This window comes from Chrysochloris asiatica, unplaced genomic scaffold, assembly GCF_000296735.1.
Source record: "Chrysochloris asiatica unplaced genomic scaffold, ChrAsi1.0 scaffold00018, whole genome shotgun sequence".
In the NCBI taxonomy this organism is placed as follows: domain Eukaryota; kingdom Metazoa; phylum Chordata; class Mammalia; order Afrosoricida; family Chrysochloridae; genus Chrysochloris; species Chrysochloris asiatica.
Window position 1 is genome coordinate 605,624 of NW_006408536.1, and position 17,947 is coordinate 623,570.

The window sequence follows — 17,947 nt, forward strand, 5'->3', positions numbered from 1 at the left end:
TACCAGAGCTCCTGTCTATGGTTATACCACCACTAAATGTCAGGCTAGGGATTTGAACCAAGGCAGCCTTGTCTTCAAAGTCTGTGCTCTTTCTCTCTACTCCATTTGGCTTCTCATATCAAATTCAGAAGTGTATGTAGAGACAAAAATAAGAATCATCATTGCAGCTCTACAGCTACATAAGAAGAAATCACCAAAGCAAAGTGCTATTAGGAAAATGGCAGCTGTAGAAGGAACAAATCAACAAGAACCCTGTGTGTTTACTTTATTCTTTGAGTTGTAATCCAGTGTTGTTGTCATCGTTGTTGTTGTTAGGTGCTGTAGAGTAAACTCTGTTCATAACATCCCAGATCCTGCACCATCTTCATAATCGTTGTTGGATTTAAGCCCATTGTGCCACTCCATTTGTTGGGGGTCTTACTCTGTTTCACTGATGCTCTGCTTGATCAAGTATGATGTCTTTCTTCAGGGACTGGTTACTCCTGATAGCACATCCAAAGTGCATGAGATGAAGTCTTATCATCCGTGCGTCTCAGGAGAGTTCTGGCAATATTCCCTCCAAGACAGATCTGTTTATTATTCTGGCAGTCCATAGTATATTCAATTCAAACACCATAAATCAAATGGGTCACAGTGCTGTGGGAATATTAACTTTTTGTTTTCCAACTTCTGTGTAAGTTGGTAAACTGGCCTAGTGTATCTGAATTTAGACTTCTTGTCTATGTGCTTCTGAATGAAATATGAAACATTATCTTTAATAACACAACACTCATCTATCAGTTGTAATACCATGATGTTGTACCATGATATAATACCATGTATGTTGCTATGATGCCACCGGTATTTTAAATACCAGCAGAGTCACCCATGGTGAACAAGTTTCAGCTGAGTTTCTAGACTAAGACAAACTAGGAAAAAGGAGAGGTGCACTACTTCTGAATGTTTAGCCACTGAAAACCTTATGAATAGCAGTGGAACATTGTCAGATAAAGTGCCAGGAGATTAGCCCCTCAGGTTGGAAGGCACTCAAAATACAACTTGGAAAGAGCTGCCTCCTGAAAGTAGTGTTGACTATGATGACGTTAAAAGAGTAAAGCTTTCAGGACCTTCATTAGTTGATGAGGCACAACTGAAAATGAAGAGAAACAGCTACAAACACCCATTAATAATCAGAAGATGGAATGTATGATCACAGTTTTAAAGCAACACAAAAGGCAACTATACACATAATCCTCACCAGATGGAATACACAGAAATGCAATTGGCTACATCTGTGAAATGAGACAGTGTTAAAACTCAATATCAGCCAGAACAAGATGATCAATTGCTCCTATGCAAGTTCAGGCTGAAGATGATGAAAATTAGAACAAGTCCATGAGAGCTAAAATATGACCTTGAACACGGGGGTGTGCTGTGAAGTCCATTCCAACTCATAGCAACCCTTCATAGGGTTTCCGAGGCTGTAAATCTTTACGGGAGTGGAAAGCCTCATCTTTCTCCCACGGAACTGCTGGTAGTTTCAAACTGCTGACCTAGAGATTAGCAGCCTGACTTGTAACCACTACACTACCAGAGCTCTAACATATCCCACCTAAATTTAGAGACCATCTCAAGAACAGATTTGATGCATCAGACACTAATGACTGAAGACCAGAAGAGTTGTGGGATATCATCAAGAACATCATACACGAAGAAAGCAAAAAGTCATTAGAAAAGCAGGAAAGAAAGACCCAAATGGATATCAGAAGAGACTCTGAAACTTGCTCTTGAGTGTAGACAACATAAGGAACTGAGGAATTCAAATAGCTCAAAAGAAAATTTCAAAGGACAGCTCAAGATGACAAAGTCAAGAATTATAATGAAATGTGTAAAGACCTGGATTTAGAAAACCAAAAGAGAAGAAAACATGTAGCATTTCTCAAGCTAAAAGGATTGGAGAAAAAATTCAAGCCTCATGTTACAATATTGAAGGACTCTATGGGCAAAATATTAAATGATGGAGAAAGCATCGAAAGCAGATGGAAGGAATAGAAAATCCTTGTGCCAAAAAGAAACGGTCAATGTTCAACCATTTCAAGATATGATCAAGAACTGATGGAAGAAGTCCAAGCTACACTGAAAGCATTGGGCAAAAAACAAGTCTACAGGAAATGACAGAATACAAACTGAAAATTTTCAACAAATTCATGAAGCACTGGAGGTACTCACCCATCCATGAGGAATGAATTTGAAAGACAGCTACCTGGTCTACGGATTGGAAGAAATCTATATTTGTTCCCATTTCAAAGAGATGTGAACCATCAGAATGTGGCAATATCATAACTATAATTGGGAAGTAAAATTTTGTTGAAGATAATGAAAAAATGGCTGCAACAGTACATCAACAGAGAGTTGTCCGAAATCCAAGATGAATTCAGAAGAGGACATGGAACAAGGGCTGACATCCGATGGATCTTGGCTGAAAGCACAGAAAACCACAAAGATATTTACTTGTGTTTTATTGACGATTCAAAGACTTTTGACTGTGTGGATCATGACAAACTACGGATAATATTGTGAAAAATGGATACTCTAAAAACACTTAATTGTATTCTTAAGGAAGCTGAGGCAGTTATTAGATCAGAATGAGGGGATACTGAATGGTTTAAAATCAGGAACGGTGTGAACCAGGGTTGTATTCTTTCACTATACTTATTCAATCAGTATGCTGAGCAAATAATCTAAGAAAGTTGGATTATATGAAGAAGAACATGGCATCAGGATTAAAGGAAGACTCATTAACAACTTGCGATATGCAGATGATACAACCTTGCTTACTGGAAGTGAAGAGGACTTGAACTGCTTACTGATAAAAATCAAAGACTACAGTTTTCTGTGTGGAATGCACCTCAGTGTAAAGAAAACAAAAATCCTCACTACTGGACCAATAAATAACATCATGCTGAACAGAAAAAAGATTGAAGTTTTCAAAGACTTCATTTTGCCTCAATCCACAATCAACACTCATGGAAGCAGCAGTCAAGAAATGAAACCACATATTGCACTAGGCAAATTGGTTGCACAAGACCTCTTTAAAGTGTTCAAGAACAAAGATGTCAATTTGAGGACTAAGGTGTGCCTGACCCAAGTCATGGTATTTCCAGTAGCCTCACATGCGTGTGAAAGTTGAACAACAAATATGGAATACTGTAGAAGAATTGATGCATTTGAGTTATAGTGTTTGGAGAAGAATATTAAAAGTACTATGGACTGCCAGAAGAACAAACCAATCTGTCTTGGAAGAAGTACAGCCAGACTATTCCTTAGAAGCGAGGATGGCAAGACTTCGTCTCTCATATATCAGACATGTTATCAGTAGGAACCAATCCCTAGATAATGACATCCATCATGCTTGGCAAAGTGGAAGGTCAAGGAAAAAGAGTAAGACCCCAATGAGATGGATTGGCACACTGGCAGCAGCAATAGGTTCAAGTGTAACAACAATGGTGAGGTTGGCACAGGACCGGGCAGTGTTTCGTACTGTTGTGCATAGGGTCACTGAGTCAGAACCAACTCTGTGGCACCTAATAATAACATTTTTAATAATATGAAGTGACTCTTTAATCTTTTTCCCACTCACCTATGAATCCTGGAGCTAAGTCGCAGTCCATGTCTCCATAATGCCCCACATCTAAACGGTTTCAAAATCTGATCGGATGATCAAATTATTTGTTGCCATGAATTATCACCCAGTTCCTTAATTTAGTCTGGTAATCAAACGAGGCAAAACAGTTATTTGATGCTTTATTGCAGAACAATCCCATCGTTGTTGTGTTGATTCTGACCATATAGATCTGTGGAGCAGTCCCATAAGGTTTTACGAAATCATTTATGCAATTTTTTAGGAAAGCAGACTGCCACTTCTTTCTCGCTTTTGAACAGTTGGTGGGTTCAAACCATTGACATTTTGACTAGCAATCAAATGCTTAGCCACTGTGCCATCTGTGCCATCAGAACTCCTTTATTGCAGAATGTTGCTGTTAAGTGCCTTCAAGTCAGTTCCAACTCATAGCAACACTGTATAAGATTTCTGAGACTAAATCTTTGCAGGAGCAGAAAGTCTTTTTGTTTTCCTGCATAGTGGCTGGTGGGCTTGAACTACCAACCTTGGTGGTAGTATATTATTATTTAGGATGCCTAACTATCATTAAAAAAACAACCCCAAACTTCAGAGGCTTAATTAATACATTTCGTTTTTGCTAAAGTAAATTTCAGAGCACATGTTTCTAGCCCAGCCGCTCTTGTGGGTAATTTCCCTTTAACTGATGACTCTAGGATCAAAGTATCTTCCTTCTCATGAATCAGCTTTGGAATCCTCTGCTGGATGCTATGTATCCATCTAGGAAACAGAAAATGAAGCTTAAAAGTTATCACCATGCTGAAGACCGGGGGTGTGGAGGGGGGAGTGTAGGGGGCAGGCTTGCAGGGTATACCCTCTGGTTGGTTGATGATGCATGGAGGGGGTTGTAACCATGGCAATGAAACGATATACCCTAGAATGAATGTAAAACTAATGTTCTCCCATGTAAACTATCATATAATTCACAATACAATATTTTTAAAAAAAAGTTATCACGAAATGTTTTGTGGTGTCAACCTCCAAATGAAGGTATTACCTACATTCATTGAACAGAATCGGTCTCATGGCCTCAGGAAAGGCAAGTGCGGTGGGAAAATAGTCTTTGCCATTGACCAAGAATAATTGAAACATTTTTGATGAGCACATAGCATTGTTTGGGGCACAGGGTTCAATATACAGTCCTGAATTCAATGATTTACTTTCTATACTTCTATTGCTCGTCCCTGGCTGAAGAATCCAAAACTAAGGCCAGCTTACAATGTTAGAAATCTATAATGACTCCAGAGGCAAAGTCAAGAGCACCTAAGGCTTCTTGCATGAATAGTGATAAATATTTAATAAGGACCAGTCTCTACAATATTCATTCTATACTGTGTACAACTAAATAATCAAAATCAGAGGGATTATGGGATACAACCAAAATCACATATTGAGGCTTTGGCAAATCTGAGGATAAGTCAAAGACATATCTACTAGGGTTCCAGTTCACACATGCATGGGGTTATTACTAACAAAATGTGTTTTAACATGTCTCTGCCATCAGTGGATGGTTGTAGATAAGTTCTCTCAATGATGCACTTAGCTTAGTCTCATTAGGGTGCCTTCAAAAAAATAAATAAATAAAGGTTTAATAAGAACAGTAACTTTTAATAAGGGGATCTGCTGGACCAGTTAAATTTATGGTAGAAAGGTCAGCTCAGAAGGTTATGGTGACAGGTTTATATAATTATTATTCAAAAAGGATAATCTTGATAGATTTTTCTCAAAGGACACAGAATGATCACAGGGCCTTAATGGACCAGGAAAATTTCACTGAGGATTTTTTTTTTAAATCACAACAATTCACCTGCTTGTTCTTTGAAGATAGCGAGGGATGTCCTAAGAGAATTTTGTTGGGAAATCTTACCCCATCCACCCTACATCCTTGCTATTGCCTCTTCAGACTTCCATTTTCTCTCCAAACTCAAAAGAACCTTGAAAAGGAACATGACTTGAGTCCCTTGAAGATGCCAAACCTGCTGCTTTGATATGATGTAAATCAAAGAGTGTAGAATTCTTTGGGTAAGGAAGGGTTAGAGAGATGGAAACATCTACGTAAGTATATAGACCTTGAGAAGGACATGATGAGAAACAGTAGCTTCATATTTTGATATTTTTGTTTAATGATGGTTTCTGTGTTGTCCTGGTATGGCACTGTAAGATGAGCACTGGACTGCTAACCACAAGGTTGGTGGTTCAAACTCACCAGCTGTTCCTCAAAAATCTGATATAGGGTCACTGTGAATCGGAACCCATTCAATGTCACTTAGCAAAAACAATAGCAAAAGTTACTATATTTTATAACCATACTTTTTTTTTCATAAACAGAAATTTATTCTACTACAGTTTAGGAGACTAGAAGTCCATATGCAGGGTATCAGCTCCAGGGAAAGGCTTGCTCTTTCTTTGTCTGTTCTCAGGATTCCTTGGTTATCTCCATGCATTTTAGCACTTTAGCATCAATTTTTCCCTGGATCTAGGAGCTTCACAGTGCAGGGACTCTGGATCCAAAGGACGCAGTCTAATTAAGGCTCTTCTTTCTTGGTGGTAATGCTACTGTTGTTATAAAGTGCCTTCGAGTTGGTTCTGACTCATAGAAACCCTGCATGGGGTTTCTGAGGAGTAGCTGGTAGGTTCGAAACATGTGATTAGCAGTTCAGTGCTTATACTACAGTGCCACACCAGAACTCCTTGGTGGTAATAGATCCCTCTCTTTTAATGCTCATGTATTTTTCATTTTATCTCTTTTACGATAAAAGGTGTTGCAGACCACACCCCTGGTAAACACCTTTATATCAGATTGGGGTTGTGATAAGATTAAGGGTTGTTGTTGTTAAGTATCGTCAAGTTGATTCCGACTCATAGCAACCCTGTACGGGTTTTCCGGGGAATGACTGGTGAGCTTGATCCGCCAACCTTGCAGTTCAAACTGACCTTGCAGTCCAGTGCATTAACCCACAGCGCCACACCAGGACTCCTTAAAAATCATAGTCAACTTTAAAATTGTTGTTGTTAAGTGCCATCGAGTTGGTGTCGACTCATCGCAACCCTGTGTAGGGTTTCCGAGGAGCAGCTGGTGAGCTTGAACCACCAACCTTGCAGTTCAGGGCATTAACCCACACTAGGACTCCTTAAAAATTCATAGTTAAGTTTCAAATTGTTGTTAAGTGCCTGGTGCAGTCCAGAGCATTAACCCACAGCACCACAATCGACAACATAGAATACTAGCATTCTCAGACGATTTTTGGCTATAAATTAAAAGTAAGATATATTTTAAAACTACAGTTTTTCAAATGCTCAAATAATCCTAATGAATTAGGTCTATGCGTTGGGCTGCAAGGTCAGTTTGAAATGCAAAGTCGGTGGTTTAAGCTCACCAGACACTTCTCAGAAACCCTGTACAGGGTGGCTATGAGTTGGAACCAACTCAACAGCACTTAACAACAACAACAACAGTAGATCACTTCTGGAGTGGAATCAGCTTGAAAGCCATCTTACTGCAACGTAACAACTTGTTTTAATAAGTATTTCCCTTATCCATAGATTCTAGTATAGGGCTGTAGGTTATGGAGAAAAGCGATGTGCGGCCCATAGCAACGGAACAACAACAAAAAGATATCCTTTGAAGTAACAAAAGGTTTAATAACCCAGGAATGAACAAGGGCACAGGAGGAGTGAACTTTGCTTTATTTCCAGTTGAGCATTACAAAAAGAGTTAGTCTTTGCCAAGTGCCTTTCAAAAGCCATCTGTTAAAACCATGTTGGATAATACTGTAAATGGGTCATTACCCACACACTGGAAGACCAGTGTTTCCAAAAGGACGGATACAATCTCATGGACAGTTAAAGTTGGAACTTCTCCCCTGACATCTCCAAAATCCATACTGGCTGACAGGAGTGATTTAACTTGTAGGGGTAGAGGGGAGAGAACTGATTTACGGAATCACAGTGTTTCAGGAAACAGTGGTGGAATTAGACCTTTTGGACAAATCTACAGGAAATACAAAGGTAGGGTGTTCTTGGCTCCTGAACTTGGTAAACAGGGCGCGGGAAGTCATAGAAAATGTGGATACTGCTTAGGCAATATCCAGATGAACACTTTGATATTCTGAAGAATTTTGCCAAGAAAATAAATGACAGGGTAAAAGTGAAAACAAAGCAGAACATCAGTCATTTCAGCCTTCTTACATTGCTTTCTGATTCTCAAGGGCTGTTTGTTACCCATTCCTCACTGTCTCCTTTCCCAGCAGAGAACTTGATCCTTTTCATACAACCTGCCCAGATGGTAAGTATTGTGCAATGTGATGTCACTTAAGATCACTTTTTTGATGAGAACTTAGCAGCTGAGACTGACTCTTACCTGCAGTGCCACTCAATCAGGAATAGAGAACAATCGCTTCTTTTGCCTGGTTGCCTGCCTATGAGTCCAGTCTCGTTCCAGCAGACCAGCTATATTGCGGCTCACTTCAGACAACCAGACCACCACTCCCTAACCCTGGCACCATCATTCAGATAGATCACTGTTAACTACAAAGGCAACTGTCTCCAATTCTCCATAGTTTTAAGGATCATAAATCTGCTTCTTGTGTCTTGTAGACTAGGATTTGAAACCAGATATCCTACCCTGTTGATTTTTATTGTAGGTTACTATTGTTTAGTGGAAAAGCAGGGGAGACTTCCTTTGGATATGATGCATGAGTGGAGAATAACCTTGATATGGCAAGAAGCATGACACATACTCAAGAAACCGAAAGAGATTGGTATATGATTGGGCAGGGGGTAGAGAGAGGGGCCAGAAAACTCAGAGATGCTGGTGTTGTTAAGGCTTTTATTTTCCCCTATAAAAAATGAGACGTCATCTTAGAGTAGCCAACTAAGATGATACATGATCACATTTCTACTTTTAAAATGTCATTCAAATGCAATGCGAGTAATGAAAAAAAGAGATCTGAATACATATGTGGTAAACACTTTGGTGGTGTTGGAGGAGAATATTGAAAGTGCCATGGGCTGCCAAAAGAACCAATAGATTTGTTTTGGAAGAAATGCAGCCAGAGTGCTCCTTAGAGGCCAAGATGGCCAAACTTCGTCTCTCATACTTTGGACATATTGTCAGAAGGGAGCAGTCGCTGGAGAAGGATATCATGTTTGGTAAGGTGGAGGGTCAGAGAAAAAGAGGAAGACCCTCAACGCAATGGATTGGCCAAGTGGCAGCATCGATGGACTCAAGCGTGGAAACAGTAGTGAGGTTGGCCCAGAATCAGGCAGTGTTTCGTTCTGCTGTGCATTAGGTCACTATGGGTCGGTACTGACTCAATGGCACCTAACAACAACAACCACCACTTTGGTAACATTAGGTATGACCCTGGGCTTAGGTTAGGTTGGAGGCTGAAATGAGAGGAGTGAAAGGGTCTTTTAGGCACTGAGAAGGTAAAATTGTCAGGATTCTATTGTTGAGATGAGGAATAGTCAAAAATGATTCCCAAACTTGGGGTTTATACAACTGGGTGGGAAGACTGGTGGCACCAGTCATTATGCTGGAGAATACCAGGCAGGAGTGAAGCAAGTTTGGTGACAGTCAGTCATGAGCTCAATTTTGGACATGTTAAGTTTGAGATGTCTTTGAGACATACAATGGAAGGTCAGGTAACCTGCCTAGAATTCTGAAGACTTTGACATATGGATGATATAGTCATGAACATAAACAAGATTCTCTGAGAGAGAATACTGAGAGACAATTACCTGAGAAGGAGGCATGATACTGAGTTATAAGTTTCTGCTTACTTATAACTTATAATTCTCCTCTCCACCAGAAGGCAAGTTCTCTGAAGGCTTAAATTTTGTCGTTTATCTTTATAGCCCCTTGTCCTCTCTTTTATGTTGTTGTTGTTAAGTGCCATCGAGTCGGGTCCGACCCATAGCGACCCTGTACAGGGTTTCCGAGGGTGTAAATCTTTACGGGAGTAGAAAGCCTCATCTTTCTCCCGCGGAGCGGCTGGTAGTTTCGAACCGCTGACCTTAAGGTTCGCAGCCCGATTCGTAACCACTACGCTACCAGAGCTCCTTTTCAGATGATTGTTGCTAACCTTCCCAAGTGTTTCCTCTTAATGCATTTTATGTAATTCCCTTTGAAATCTTTCAACTGCCCAATTATCCCTAACAGGCTGTTCAAATAGGAAAACTGAGGCTATTTCCAAAGTCCAAAAACTTATCCAAGGACCTTTTGATGACAGGAGTGTTATCGCATCCATTCTCTGGTTCATCCCTCTGTATTATTGCAGATAAATAAGCATAAATTGGAGTGACTCAGTGGTAACTGGTGTTTTTCTACACCATATACATCTGGAAATGTCTGACTTACTACAAGAAAACCTTTGCTTTCACTTGTTGCCCATTCCAATGAGGACCAACTAAAGGGAACGGTAGTGCTGTTCATGAAGTCATGCAGAGATCTAGGCTCTTTCTCTCTTGTATTCTTAAGGTCATTGAAGACCTCTTCATTCAGCCTATGGATGCGGAAAGAGAGAGAGGATCACGAGGTAAGGTTTCTGTGGATCCTGGAAAGCATTTGATGACATACTATTGGCCAGTTCTCAGACAAATGTTCACAACTAATTGCAATTGTTGTTGTTGTTGTTAGGTGCCATCGAGTCCTTACTGACTCATAACGACTCTATGCACAACCTAACGAAACACTGCCCGGTCCTGGAGGTTGGAAAAATAGAGACTAGCTGTGTGCCCAGTAAGACTAGAAAAATGCGGACAGGATGAGCTCTACTTCTCTATTCCTCCCTGAAAACAAATCAAACCTTGTACTGTCAAGGCCATTCCTACTCAGAGTGACCCTATAGAACAGAGAACTGCTCCATAGGTTTTCCAAAGCGGAAATCTTTATGGAAACAGATTGTCACATCTGTCTCCTGCAGATAGGTTGGTGGGTTTGAATCATCAACCTTTCAGTTAGCAAACTAGCACTCAATCCCTGTGACACACAGTAAGTGCCAAATATTCTATTAGGCACTTGTGACTTTATACTTAACATAGTAGATAGACGTGCTTCTTACTCTCATCGTGTGTATACAGGGAAATAAAACAAATAAGCAAAAAATAAAAATCCACTTTGGGGAAATTGAATGGTCTCTGAAAGCAGATCAAAGAAGCAACCTAGAACTGGTAGGGCTTACTTAGTGCTTAGCACATTACCTGATATTCAGTGGACACTCAGTAGATGGGGAATAGAGGAGAACATTGTTTTGTTAAGATCACTTCTATATATCCACTGTTAGAATTGATACTTTCTTCACACAAGTCACTCAACCTCAACCACATATATTGGGATGTTGTCTGCTAGAAGGGACAGTCATTAATAGTTTATTCTTTTTAGTGTCATAAACATACTCTTTCATTGGCAATCACAGACAATTAAAAAGAAAATAAAGGAGTAATCAGAATTGCATTAAAGCTCTAAATACTATCAAATTGGAAAGATGGTGTCAATTTCTAAAATGTCAGAGAAGCAAATTCTCATTTAAGATGGCGGTGGTGGTTATGTGCCGTGGAGTCGGTTGCAACTCATAGCGATCCCGTACAGGGGTTCCAAGGCTGTAAATCTATTCCGGAGCAGAAAACCTCATCTTTCTTCCACAGAACCACTGGTAGTTTTGAACTTCTGATTTTGAGATTAGCAGCCTGATTCATAACCACTATGTTGTTGCTGTTAAGTACCGTGAAGTCAGTTCTGACTCATAGTGACCCTGCACAGGGTTTCCTAGGCTGTAAATCTTTACGGGAGCAGAACGCTTCATCTTTCTCCCGCAAAACTACTGGAAGTTTTGAACTGCTGACCTTGAGGTTGGCAGCCCGATTCGTAACCACTACGCTAACTATGCTACCTTTTAATTACCTTTTAAAATGGCTTTCAGTCCTCTGACATTTTATTTTCCCAAATGAATGAGAAACTCCTCAGAGGTATATCTAATCCTATATCCTTCACAGGGGTACAACAAGTGAATGAATGACTCGGAGGATCAGAGCTTTTTGTTGCTTCACAGAAACTATGGGCACAGACTTCCAGGGGGCAATTTATTTTGGCCACAAAGAGCAGGGAAATTCAGTGATCCAGCATCCAGATTTTGGCAACTGGGGGCCTGATCTTGATTCTGAAACCACTGTTAGCTTAGATTCCGGATCCTAAGAGGATGAAATGACATAATGCAAATAAAGTGTTAGTGTCCTGCTTGTCACACAGTAATTGTGCATTCATATTAGATATCATTATTATTATTAGTCACATGACTCATGAGGAAAGAAAATGGGACTACTCTTGACCACTAGGTGATTTCAAGTACAACAACAGACTCAAAACCTTTCAGGCTGATTGTGATTTCCAGCTGTGTTCAGATCCTTTAAGAAGGCCACAGATTGTGCAGTAGTACAACAGGCGTGGTATAAAGGAAGCTCAGATAATTCATAATCTGAACAATCGCTACTTTCTGCCTGCCTTTTTATTTTCATTTTCAGCTAAGTGTTGTTTTCTTTCCATGCTAGAATCTGAATAAACACTTAAATTAAAATAAATGAAAGAGAAATTCTCAGGGCAGCAACCATGGCCACGTTTAGTGCAGTATTGTGTTCACCCTTTAGCATAGGTGGAGACATCTCAGAACAAAAGGATTGATGGCCACAAGGAACAGAAGATGCACTTCAACTGTACACTTTCCTGAATGATCAGCTTTGCATGACCTTCATATAAAACCCAAAGGTGTTTACTGGCCTTGTGCTCAAGCACATCTCAAGTGAAGGCAGCTGCCTTTCCTCACGGTCCAAGTGAAAGATTTTAGATTAGGAAGCAGATGAGGTTAAATTACTTCATTATTTACTCATTGGGGGAAAAATCAATTTCTGGAATATAATCCTATTGACCTGACTGGCACCGACCAGGAGCATAAGTAATCACAACCCTAAAATAAATATCCGCTCATGCCTTGAAAAGACACCTACACTAACTATTCTTCTTTATACATTAAGGGTATCAAATAACCATGCAAACCAAACTCAAGGCTAATGGGCCTCTTTTTTGAATATGTCACTAAAATGGAATGGTGAAATTCTGCTTATATTATTCTGCCCTTGTAAAAGTCACACTTTATATGATCAAGGCTGTGTGTTATTTACTCTCTCCAGTTAATACTAAGATTATTATGTTGCCAGACAATAGTAAAATTGTAAGCAAGCATCACTGAAACAAAAATGTAAACCAATTACACTAATGAATTAGCATGTTCACATATAATCAGCAACAAATTATGGTGCAGTAGAATGTGCATAATAAATTGTAACCCTCTTTCCAATGACCTAATTCTACTTTCTTTCTCGTGGAAATTTGACGATACTTTTCCTTCCAGCTTTGTCCTTTAGCAAGGATGTCCTAAGCTTCCATCATGTTGAATTTAGCCTTGCAAGGGTTTTTAATTAACAGCGATGATCCACAAGTCATGATTTATATGCAAGAAAGATGCCCTATTTTATCTTCTTTCCCCAGGCTATGATATATGGATGCTTCTAATAAGCAAAAGATAAAAGTGGTTTGGACCCAAAAGCACCTATTTCCTCAAAGATGCACATTAAGACTGCAGCTGTCAACAAGGAAATAAAGTAGAGCCTAGGCAATGGAGAAGATAAAGGAAGGAGGAAATTATCAAGATTTAGTTTCTGCATTTATGATAAGGTCCCAATATTTTTTTCTTGGAAATACTTAATTTCTACTCCAAGTAAAGCACTACATTTAAAAACTAGTTTGGTGAGGGGGTATATGATGCATTTCTAGAGTCATGCAATTCAATTTTAAAGAAATATTCTTAAATTTGCCCATTCAAGTTCATGCTGTTCACGAAGCTATCCATTTGAATGGATACATTTTATAATGATGCTGCTGTAGCTAAAAATATGCTAGCATCTCTTTTTTTTTTTTTTTTGGTATAACTCTCAGAGATGGTGGCATGTTGTTTTGAATCATAGTATTGGAAAATGCTACATATGATAAGCACTGGACCGTGAACCACAAGGTCTGCTTTTTGAGCAGGCCAATGGTCCTGTAGGGGATAAAAATGAGGCTTTCTGCTCCCAAGATGATTTGAAGTTTCGGAAACTCTATACGAGGTCTATATAGGGTTTCTAAGACTTTAAATCTTTGGACTCTATAAATACTTAGCAACAATAACAATTGGAAAATCACAAAATTTTGTGAATAAATTGAGAATCTGAGAACCAATCTTCTAGCTCTGCTGTTGTTGTTGTTAAGTGTCATCGAGCCTGGTTTCTGAGGAACGACTGGCAAGTTTGAACTGCCAGCGATGCTGTTCAAACCAACCTTGTGGTGCAGTGCTTATCCTACACCAAGACTGCTATAAATTAGCTGGCTGACCTTGTATCATTGCTTCATCTTTCGGAGTCACAGTTTACTCATATATAAATGGTATGATTGCCTTTGATTACTGCTAAGTATCTAACTATAAAATGATACAATTTTCTGACTTGATACTTGGAAACTGCCAGAAATCAATGTTAAAACTGGAGGCATATAATTGTATATGCTTAGGAACAGAAATGCTTATGATGCCATTCATTCAACAAGTTTTTTGAGTGCTTAGTACATTAGGAAAGGTGTGCAACAGGTTCATATTCACTCACCATACTTATTCAACCTGTATGCCGAGCAAATAATCCGAGAAGCTAGGTTCTATGAAGAAAAACGTGGCATCAGGACTGGAGGAAGACTCATTAACAACCTGCGATATGCAGATGATACAACCTTGCTTGCTGAAAGTGAAGAAGACTGAAAACATTTACTGATGAAGATCAAAGAACACAGCCTTAAGTATGGATTACATCTCAATGTAAAGAAAACAAAAACCCTCACCACTGGACCAATAAACAACATTCTTATCAACGAAGAACACATTGAAGTTGTCAAGCACTTCATTCTTCTTGGATCAACTATCAACACTCACAGAAGCAGCAGTCAAGAAATCAAAGGACATATTGCATTCGGCAAATCTGCTGTACAAGACCTTTTTAAAGTGCTGAAGAGCAAAGATGTCAGCTTGAGGACTAAGGTGCACCTGACCCAAGCCATGGTATTTTCAATAACATCATATGCATGTGAAAGCTAGACAGTGAATAAGGAAGACCATAGAAGAATTGATGCTTTTGAGTTATGATGTTGGAGGAGAATATTGAAAGTGCCTTGGGCTGCCAAGAGAACCAATAGATTTGTTTTGGAAGAAGTACAGCCAGAGTGCTCCTTGGAGGCCAGGATGGCCAAACTTCGTCTCTCATACTTTGGACATATTGTCAAGAGGGAGCATTCTCTGGAAAAGGATATCATGTTTGGTAAGGTGGAGGGTCAGAGAAAAAGAGGAAGACCCCCAGCGAGATGGATTGGCCAAGTGGCAGCATCAATGGGCTTAAGTGTGGCAACAGTTGTGAGGGCAGTGTTTTGTTATGTTGTACTATGAGTTGGCACCGACTCGATGGCACCTAACAACAACAATAGTGCATGCCAAGTACGCTCTTTATTGCTGGAGATACAACAGTGACCAAAACAAAGAGTCCTTTGACACTCAGATTGTACCTAGAAAAACAGACAATAGAATATGTAGCAAAGAAATAAATCATATAGTACTATATTGCTGCACAACACCACTTTGAAGTGTTCAAGAGCAAATATATCAGTTTGAGGACTAAGTTGTGCGTCATATGCAATGATGGTATTTTCAATGGCCTCATATACATGCAAAAGCTGGACAATGAATAAGGAAGACCTGAAAAGAAACGATGCATTTGGATAAAGATGGTGAAGAAAAATGACGAAACCATGGACTTCCAGAAAAACAAACCAATCTCTGTCAGAAGAAGTACAGCCAGAGTGTTCCTTAGAAGCAAGTATAGTGAGAACTTCGTCTCCTGTACTTTGGACATGAGAAGAAACCAGTTCCTGGAGAAAGACATCATGCTTGGTAAAGTAGGATCAGTGAGAAAGAGGAAGACCCTCAACAAAACGGATTGTCACAGTGGCTATAGCAATAGGCTCAAACACAGGAAGGATTGTAAAGATGGCACAGGACTGGACAGTGCTTTATTCTGTTCTACCTAGAATCACTACAACTCTCCTAACGGATTAATGACAACAACATATTATAGGGATCTGGCTGGTGCAAATGGTGAAGTGCTCAACTCATAGCTGAAAGGTTTGCATTTCTAATCCTTCTGGACACACCAAAAGACAAGCCTGATGATCTGCTTGGGAAAGCCCTATGGAGCAGTTCTACTTACTCTGCAACAAAAGAGCCAACAATCTGTGTTGGAAGAAGTGCAGCCAGAGTACACCTTGGAGGCCAGGATGGCCAGACTTCATCTCTCATACTTCGGACATATTGTCAGGAGGGACCAATCCCTGGAGAAGGATATCATGTTTGGTAAAGTAGAGGGTCAGAGAAAAAGAGGAAGACTCCCAGTGAGATGGATTGGCCCACTGGCAGCAGCTATGGGCTCAGATTTAGCAATGATTGTGAGGTTGGCGCAGGACTGGGCAGTGTTTCATTCTGTTGTGCATAGGGTAGCTATGAATCAATGCCAACTCAGTGGCACCTAACAACAATGGTAACATATGGGGTCGCCATGAGTTGAGGTCAACTTGACAGCAACTAACAAAAGCAACATAATCTATTATACAGTGATCAATGGAAAAGATAAAATACAGAGTGAGATAAAGAGTATGAAGTGTACTGCGGTTGTGGAGCTGAGAATGAGTGGGCAGGCGGCAGTATTAAACAGAGTGGGCAGGGAAGATCTCATTAAGCAGGTGAGGTTGATTCAAAGACTTTGAGGAGGCGATCGCTAGTGGAGCAATGATTCAGACAAAGTGCACAGCAAAAGCCAAGGCCCCCGTGGAACGATCATCTGTGTCTTCTTTGAAGAATAGCAGAGATGCCAGTGTGACTGGAACTGACTGAGTCATGAGCAAGTTAACAGAAGAGAGGCCAAAGTAACAGATCCACTTGTGGAGGGCCTGGTGGGGTATTCTAAAAACGTTGTCATTTTGTTCTATATGAGATGGAAATCACTGTAAGGTTGTGAATGGAGCAATGATATGACCTGACTTTCATTATAAACGACTCACTCTGGCTGCTGTATTGAGACTATTTCTAGGGGAGCAAGGGTAGAAGGAGTGGGCCAGGCAGCTTTCTTTTACGTGTTTATAAAATGTCTATAATGCTAATGCCACAATGGCTGCAAAAGTGCTTTGGGTAATGGAAGACATGTTGGAAGAAGTGAATAACTTCAAATATCATTTAGGTCCATCAATTCTGATGAGTTTGTAACACAATCAATAGCAATAGTTACACACCATAGAACTCCATTCTCTATATTCCCAACATTTTCTGCTTAGGCTGATGATAAAACTTCCAGACATGAAAAAAATAATCACTGTTCAAAAATATTGTTACGTATTTAATATATAATTAGCCCTTCAAGCTCAGAGAAATACAGTATTCCTGGGTCAGAAGGTCACTTAATTCACAACAGAGAGACTATTGTTCTTTGTATTCTCCTGCTTTTGGATAATTCTGTAGTATCCGCCTTAACTCTTCAAAGCATTTTCTATTGTCTTCCCTTGTTCTTTACAAAACAATAAATGCCCCTCTCCAGGCTTGTTCAATAGCCATTAAGCACAATAGCATTGATTCGTACCCTATTCAAGCTAAGGTTCTGGCTTTAACAATATGAAATTGCTGCCCTATTGGTGGTTGTCAGAACATAACCTTGAACTCACCATTGCTCACAGACTATCACAGGCCTGATTGAGACAAACTTATTTGTGAAAAATATTCAGTACCCACATTTTTAGGAGTCCGAATCAGCACCATCCAATATAACTTTCTGCAATGATGGAAACCTTGTTTATTCATGCTGTCCAATAAACCAGGATCAACCACCTATGGTTACTGAGCACTTGTAACATGGCTAGTGTGACTGAAGAACTAAACATTGTACTGCATTCACTTTTATTACTTGAAATGTAAATAGCCACATTTGGCTTGCTGTTGTTAGGTGCCTTTGAGCCAGTTCCCACTCATAGGGACCTAATGCACAACAGAGCAAACGAGTGCCCGGTCCTGTACCATCCTCACAATTGTTGTTACCCTTGAGCCCATTGCAGTTGTCATTGTGTCAATCCATCTCTTCCACTTTACGAAGCATGGTGCTCCTGATAATATATGCCCAAAG